Below are 8,228 nucleotides of genomic sequence, written 5' to 3' on the forward strand. Positions count from 1 at the left end.
GTTTCAAGTTTGGGTTTACAATTTTAAGTGGTTTAAACATTTGAAAAATTCGTTACTGCATCCACCAACCACTAGAGTATTGTTCTATGGAGTTTATATTTTCATTATTTGTTTTTTATAAGAAACCTTAAAGAGGTGATTTCAGCATGTAAATGTCTGAGTAAAATGTCTAAAAATATAAGCACATAGTTTCAAAAAGTGTTCTCCGTAGTTCTCCTATATTCAATACTTTTTATTAGCAGATATCTGTATGAAAAGAACAAAGTAAGCGACAGTTAAGTAAAGAAAACATTCAACAGAAAAAAAAAAAAACTCTGTAAAACGGAATGATTTTTAGGAGAAAAAGTATTGTGACATCGACTACTAGATAAAAGAGACTATATTATTCAGTAAACAGTCTCAAATCACCAGCTAATTTCTGGGGGCAATAAACTAGTGACCTGTACATGAGATTTGTCAAAATAATTAATTTTTTTTTTTGCAATACAACAATTGTGGATAGAACACTGATATCAGAAAGCCTGGCATAAAATGACAAGCTCAGGAATGAGTAAAATACATACTAAGGCAGGAAATCAAAAGTTAATTTCTGATTATACAACAGCAGAATTAGATGAGAAAAGAGGTAATGAGTTCAAATTACTGGCTAATGTGACTAAGCTTTAAGGTAGCAATTTTCTCAATGCCACCATGACGTCCTTATTCCTCAGAGTATATATCATAGGGTTAAATACTGGGACAACAATGGTATAGAAAAGAGAAAGAAATCTGTCTCTTCCAGAAAAGTGTTTGGATTTGGGTTGAAAATACGTAATGATTCCTGATCCAAAGAATAAAGCTACAACCATAAGATGAGATGAGCAGGTGGAGAAGGCTCTGGCTCTACTTGTGGCTGATGGCAGCTTCAGAATGGTGGAGATGATTTTGCCGTAGGAGCCAACTATCAACAGAAATGGAACTGTGATAAACAACACAACAATTATGTAGACCGACATCTCATTCAAAAAAGTATCCCCGCAGGCCAGCTTGAATATTGGGGGGATATCACAGAAGAAGTGGTTGATTCAGTTAGATCCACAAAATGGCAGAGAGAAAATCTGACACGTCTGCCCTATCTGAACTGGGATTCCAGTGGTCCAGGAGTCAGTCACTAACTGGATACAGACCCTGCGATTCATGACTAGGGGATAGTGCAGAGGGTTACAAATGGCCACATAGCGATCGTAGGCCATTACTGCCAGGAGCAAACACTCTGTACCTCCAAGTATAAGGAAAAAACACATTTGTGTAGCACATTCAAACAAAGAAATATTTCTATTCTGAGTCCAAATGTTCATGAGCATTTTAGGAACAGTGATAGACACGTAACAGATTTCCAAGAAGGAAAAATTACTGAGAAAAAAATACATGGGTGTCTGAAGAGCCTTGTCAACCCTGGTTATGAGAATAATGATGCCATTTCCCATCAAGATAATCACATAAGCCAGAAAAAATATCCCAAAAAGTAACATTTGGAGATTAGGAATATCAGAGAATCCCAAAAGAAAAAATTCTGTCACCGAAGTGTGATTTACTTCCAGTAGGTTTTCGTGGTGTTCCATCTGTGAAAATAGGGAAATTAATTATCTTGTTTGACCTGTTTTCCAATTCTGCAGACTACAGAGGTGTGTAGAAGTAGCATATACAATTTCTAATCCCCATGAAAATTCCAGCAGGAGTTCCAGGTCAAACAGCACAACTGAGATTCAATAGAGAATGCATGCTAAATTCTTGACATTGCAACATAATTATGATTTAATACTAGGCTTGCATTTGAATAGAAGGGATGGGCTCTTGATTTATGCATTTTCATTTTTTGTCTGTTTGTGGGCATAGCAAAATGAAAATATTTTTCTCATCACATTAACAACCAAAATCCTGAGACAGAAACCTTTATATCTCACACCTTTTCCTGGTGGATTGTTCACCATTAAATTTTCAATTGAATTTTTCCATAATGCCTCAACTCTTCCATGAAGTCTTTTGAAGTACAGTGTGTGCCTTCTCTTCCTTGTATACCATAGCTCTAACTCTTTGTGTGTGTACTTTGTTTTAAATCTGTATTCCTGTTTCATCCATGTACCAAAATAAAAAAGACATCATTTGATCAGGCATTATGTTTTAAGATATTTCATTTACCATGCATTTATGACATTATTTCAGAAACTCTGTCTAGTATATTTATCCTTAAACATCCTGCTACCTATCATTAGTTATTCTCATAAAATTTATCTCTTCAATAACACATCTGAAATTGAAGCACCTGGAAATCAAAATTGGACAGTATAAACTATTATAAAATATAATTTTTACATCATTTCTAAAAAGGCCAATAGCAGAGAATATCCATTTTAACTAGAGACCATGTGAGCAAGCATATTTTGATAGGGAGTTATAAGACATGCAGAGATTCAATGAATTTTACAGGTATGGAGACCTAGGTAGATAAGTTAGGAATTGAAGGAAGAAGGGAATTAATAACAATTAAGAGAATCATAGCTGTAGATAGAATCCGGGAAAAGAGAATGGAAACTGTAGGTCAAGTGATTACCATAATATTTTCTCATTTATTTCTTAAGTATTTTTCTTGATTAAGGGTTATTGCTCTCATGTTATTTCATAGATGAAGAAGCAGACTGAAAGAATTTGCATATGTGTTGCTTCTTCACACACATGCTGGAGTTTCAACTCCCTGCTCACGTTCTTTTTCTAGACATAGGTTTGGATCACGTTTTCAATACTTACTGTTTTAGGCGACCTGAGCCATTATTTAAATTAAGTCATTTTTTATATTTAAAAAAATATATTGGACTAAATATCTATCTTAGAGTTGTGAGAATTAAGGAGAAGGTATAAAGAGCTTACCTAAAATTTATTTACTTTATTATATGGCATTATTATATTCAATAATTATGATCACAATTGTGATTTAGGAATCTGCAGGACACAGCCCCCTAAGACAAGAGTCAATAAATAATTGTTAAGCATTTAAATTATCCATTGTTCTCTTAACCGAATCATCACTTCCTCCTTATTACTTTTGACGTTGACTCTTGAACATGCTTTCTTTATTTTTGCATCTGATATTTACCAAGTTGTTCTGTTTACCATAAAGTCAGTTTTCTCTCTACTTCCACATATCTGTATAAAATGTCATTTTATGCAATGTAATAAAATTACGTAGAGAAGATATTGACTGATATGAGACCAAATGTGGTTTCTATATATAGGTCTCAATTATGTATCTTATGTATTTATATGATATTACACATGTTACATGCCGTCAAAATTAAGTAATCGAAAGCAAATAAATTTAAAATTATTTTATTCACCAAATAGGATGACTCCCATGAATCTCTTAGTGATTACATTTCAGTGTGATCTCAGTCTTTATCCTTTTACTTCTAAACTGTGTGTCACTCACTGATCACTTAATATTGCTTTTAGGAGAATTTATGCCTGTCTTCCTCCAACCCAACAACTTCCCATAACAAAGGGACTTTTTTTTTTTCCATATTAAACTGTGTTCCCCTATATTAACTATGAGAATGTGGGACACATAATATTTTTAAACTATTATTCTGAGTTTAATTTAATGTACTGTAAGAAATCATTTTCTAGGCTGAAAAGAGAGAGAACAATAAGTAGTCCTGACTAAACTTATAATTTCATGTTATAAGACTCTAAAAAATATCTATTCAGATATAAATAAAGAAAATGAATTCAAGTGCTACTTATTACAGAAAAAGGAGCCAGACCAAGAGATCCCATCATTATGTCACTACCATTTTTTATTATGTGCCTGATATCTGTTGGTTACGATATTATCCTATCTGATGATAGCTGTAAGTAGAAAGACTGGACATCACCCCTGAATCCTTCAACACCAGCTTTCTCTCTCAAATTCAGTAATTTCTCAGTACTTCTTAAAAAGCTGAAGTGTTGGCTTAAAACTTTTTAGTACTTCTTTTAAGATATAAAGAACCACGCTGTGAGGGAAAAATAATTTTAAAATGCAAATTCCCATATTTGTAAAGTATTATTAATATTATTATTCTTTAATTCTACCATTCTAAATAGGCAAGTATTTCTAGGAAATTAAAATGTTTGAGAAAAAAAAATCAAAGATTGACTCTTCTTTAAAATAGCAAGCATCTTATTGTATAGTGAGTCATAGAAGCATGTATAAATAAAGGCAAACTAATGCTTTGCTTATTAGAAATGATTTACTCCAAATAAAACTTTCAGCAATTTACCTGACTTCTTTCTATCATTAATTAAATGTGCTGTACTGGTATCGGGTTTTATGATTACAAAGTGTTTTAATATCAATATTGTTTTTAGTTTACTTCTAATTAGGAAAGTGGGAAATCCAAACATGCAGACTTTAATTTGAGTGTCCATTTTTTAGTTTAAAATTGTTTTTATGTGTTATTTGTTGAACTGTGATTCTGAGTTTTATAGTGTTCTAAAAGAAATATTGAATACAACACAAAAACCATACCAACATAAAAAAAAATTTATACTTACTCTGCTAGATTTGACTAAAGTTGTTTTTTTTCCCCTCAGTAGAACTGTTTATGTCCAATAGTTAATATACATGTATATATACAAAGGTTTATAATAAAGTTTTGCTCTATTAAGAATTTTTATTCCCTCCTAACTGGAACTAGTATCTCTTTCAGAATATGTATGCTTTCAAATCAACAAGTTCTCTTTAAATAAAAATATCCCTCCTATTATAATGGTTGTATCTCCTTTCTCAGATGTCACCTCAATATTTATTTGACGTCTTTACTTGCCAGCCATTCTAAGTTGTTTTTCCAGAAACTCTGGCTAAATCTGTGCTTTCCTATCGCCCCCCATGGAATTCAAGTCCTCATTCCAATCTGACCTTCGCAGAGAACGAGAATGCCCTAGACAGAGCAATATCACTTATCTACTGGAGACTATTCATCATCAAATTTGTGTATTTGAGGCTCTTTCTTACCTCCACTTTTTTTTAATATTTCTGTCTTGATTCCACTACTTGGATCTTGGACTATAGCAACACTAGATTTCTTTCACCATTACATACCCATGATTTATTTATTGTGATCTGCCTTAAAAAGAAAAGAAAAACTAACGAAACCCTGGCTGGAGAACTAATTATTTTTGTCATAAACAGCATAGGTATCAAGGTATACATCTAGACTGCATTAAATATAAGCATTTTAAATCTGGAATAATGTATATCAAAGGAAAAAAATAACTATAAAATACACACTCATTTCCAACCAACTTTTAAAATCAGTATACCAATAATTTATAGACACAACTGAGTTTTCTGTACTCACTCCTGTATCATATTCTAATTTGGAACCAAATGTTATTTAAGCCATTTTTTTTTTTACTCCCTATTTGTTTCTAAGATTAACTCTTCATATTTGGCTGTTTCTTCTGTCCTTGACTGCCTATAGAAATATGCCTCCTACATTTCCTTCATTTTTATTGTAATTCATATTTTCTTAGAGTATGCATCAATTTGCAAAGGAACAGATTATAAAATCCAGAAATAAATCAACATAATGTGGTTAATTGATTTTCAACAAAATTGCCATTGCAATTCAACAGAGAAAGGATAAACTTCAAAAATTTGTGCTGAAGCAATTCCATTTTTCTATTGAAAAATGAACTTAGATATATTCCTCATACCACTATAAAAATAAAGTTTAACAAATTGGGACCAATGACTTAAATACAAAGCCTAAAACTCCAAAATTTCTAGAATAAAGCATAGGAGAAAATCATTGTGGCCTGGGGTTAGGCAAAATTTTCTTAGAAACAATAGATAGCATTGTCCTTCTTTGGTTGATATCTAAAGTCTTGATTACTATTGTTTCATACATTTTTTTCTGGACTTTAAATTATTTCAGTCTTGATGTAAATCAGGTCATGTTACTCCATTTAGATGAAAGTAGAAGTCTTGTTTTCACAAATTCATTAAGCTAGTTAGATCCTGTTATCTTCAGAAGTTATGATATTACAGCTGCCGCTACCCCACTTTGCTTCCAACACATTTACAGACAGCATAAGGAGATGTGTTTTATATAAAACTGAAATGGCAAATAAAAAACAAACCTTTAAAAACACAGACTTAAGCATATCACTTTATTGTGAAATGACAAGGAAAATAGCATAGGAGGTCAGTGCTTTATATTATTTTGAGAATGTGATCAATTTCTTTTAGGGTTTACTATTTTTTATATGAAAGTAAGAATTTTTTTTTCGAATCACCTTCACTGTTTTGCATTGATTTATTATTGTGATAAATCATATTGTGCCTCTGAAATTGCACCTGACTCGTGAATATCAAGTAGTATTTTCTTGAATTCAAATACTTTGATTTCAAAATATTGAGCAATGCAAAACTTTTTGGTCATGTTTAAAAATTGTTGAGGATTTCTCCTAGAATTAGAAATGTATGTATCTATGTACATGTTTATGTATTTGTGGAATTGATATTTTCTCGGAATGCTATGCATTTTATTCTGTAATTTACTGATTTAGCAGTTACAGGCAAACTACTTCCTTACAGTTTAAACAAACCGTCTCAATCCCTGGGGCCGTATTTTCTCTCTTTTTCCTAGTAATGACCATGTTTGCTTTGTCCCCTCTCAGTACAACTTGTCATTGGTTACTTAGCTTTGTTTTCAAATAACTGCTCCACCAACATTTGATGATTCCATTTTTTATAATTTTATTCAATTTTTGTTTTCATGTTTTTTATCACTGTTCCCTAATTTTCAGTTTTATTTTATAACTGTGGTAGGTAAAATTCTAAGATAGTGTCCAAGATTTCTGCTGCATAGTGTACACAGCCCTTGTCACTGTTATTCAAACATTAATCCAGATGTGGCATGAAGAAATTTTACAGATGTAATTATGGTCTCAAATCAGTTGACTTTAAATTAGGGAAGTCATCCAGGTGGTACAGACCTAATCACATGATCCCTTTAAATCTGGGTCCATAGTTCAAAGATAGAGGAAATCAGAGATTCAAGGAGAGAAACATGGAAGGGTTCACATGGCATGGATTGAGGATGGATTTTAGGAGTTGATAGTAACCTCTGACATCTCTCAAGGAAGTAGGATCTCAGTCTTACAGCTACAAGAAAGTGGATTTGTTACCAGAATAAGGTTCTTGTCTGTCACTGGTCAAGAATGAGCAGGTAAGGCACGTAGTTTTCCACAGGAGCAAAGCTTTATTGAAGAGGCTTGCAAGTGGAGACGAGGAGGGCCTAGAGCAATGCTTACTTTCATCTCACAGAACAAAAGAGAGGCCTGAGTTTTTAAAGGTTCTTGGATGGGAAAAGATTCATCGTTTATTCACAGGCACAGGTGGGGATATGTTAACTAAGATGTGCGTGCAACAGCTTTCCAAGATGGCTCCTGTGTTGGAGGCCTCTGAGATTCATAGCAGGTCTTATTATGGGGTGTCGTGCCTGTGCAGTCTCCTGGCTGGGGCTGTAGCCCCTCACTGCCCCTGGTGGAAGGTCACATAGCTGTCACAGGTGGATGTTCTGTGCATGTTCCTGGGCCTGGTTTTCTCCAGCTGCTTCTGAAAGGCAACTTTAAAGAAGTTTGTGGGCTATTTTTAGATACCCTGCCCCATTGTTCTGGGGAATGGCTTCGTTTCTGTGCCCTGGCCCATTTCTTGTTACTTTATTTGCAGATTTAGGAGCCCCTCTGTTCCTTGCCTTACTAAGTCTCTAGGTTCCACACTCAACCCCCTATTACCTCCCTTATAATATAGTCTATTTCTCTTTTACTTGTTTCTCCTCTAACCACACCAGTCTCTTTGCTATTTTTCAAACAGGCACCCTCTGATCTCAGGGCCTTTGCTCCCTGTCTTAGATTCTGCCAACAACCTCAAGGATCATGGAATCAGATAGTCTCCCCAAAAGTCCTCAGACAAGAAATTGGCCCAGCAGACATCTTGATTTCAGCTTTTGAGACTGTAAGCAGAGAAACCATTCATGACTTAACGAGACTTCTGACCTACAGAGCTCTGAGATAGTAAATTTATGCTGTTTTAAGCCACAAAGCGTATTGGCTGTTTGTCATACAGCATTAGAAAATTAATGCAGTGGCTTAACAGGTTATTGAATATAGTAATTACCAATGTGAAAATAGAGTTGATATACACC

The 8,228-nt window shown here is 33.7% G+C and overlaps 1 pseudogene; it reads right to left on the bottom strand.

Moving 5' to 3' along the window:
* Positions 1 to 662: 662 nt before the first annotated feature.
* LOC135231832 (olfactory receptor 10AG1-like) lies at positions 663 to 1,829 on the bottom strand (annotated as a pseudogene).
* Positions 1,830 to 8,228: the final 6,399 nt, after the last annotated feature.

Source organism: Loxodonta africana, chromosome 7, assembly GCF_030014295.1.
Source record: "Loxodonta africana isolate mLoxAfr1 chromosome 7, mLoxAfr1.hap2, whole genome shotgun sequence".
Taxonomy (NCBI): domain Eukaryota; kingdom Metazoa; phylum Chordata; class Mammalia; order Proboscidea; family Elephantidae; genus Loxodonta; species Loxodonta africana.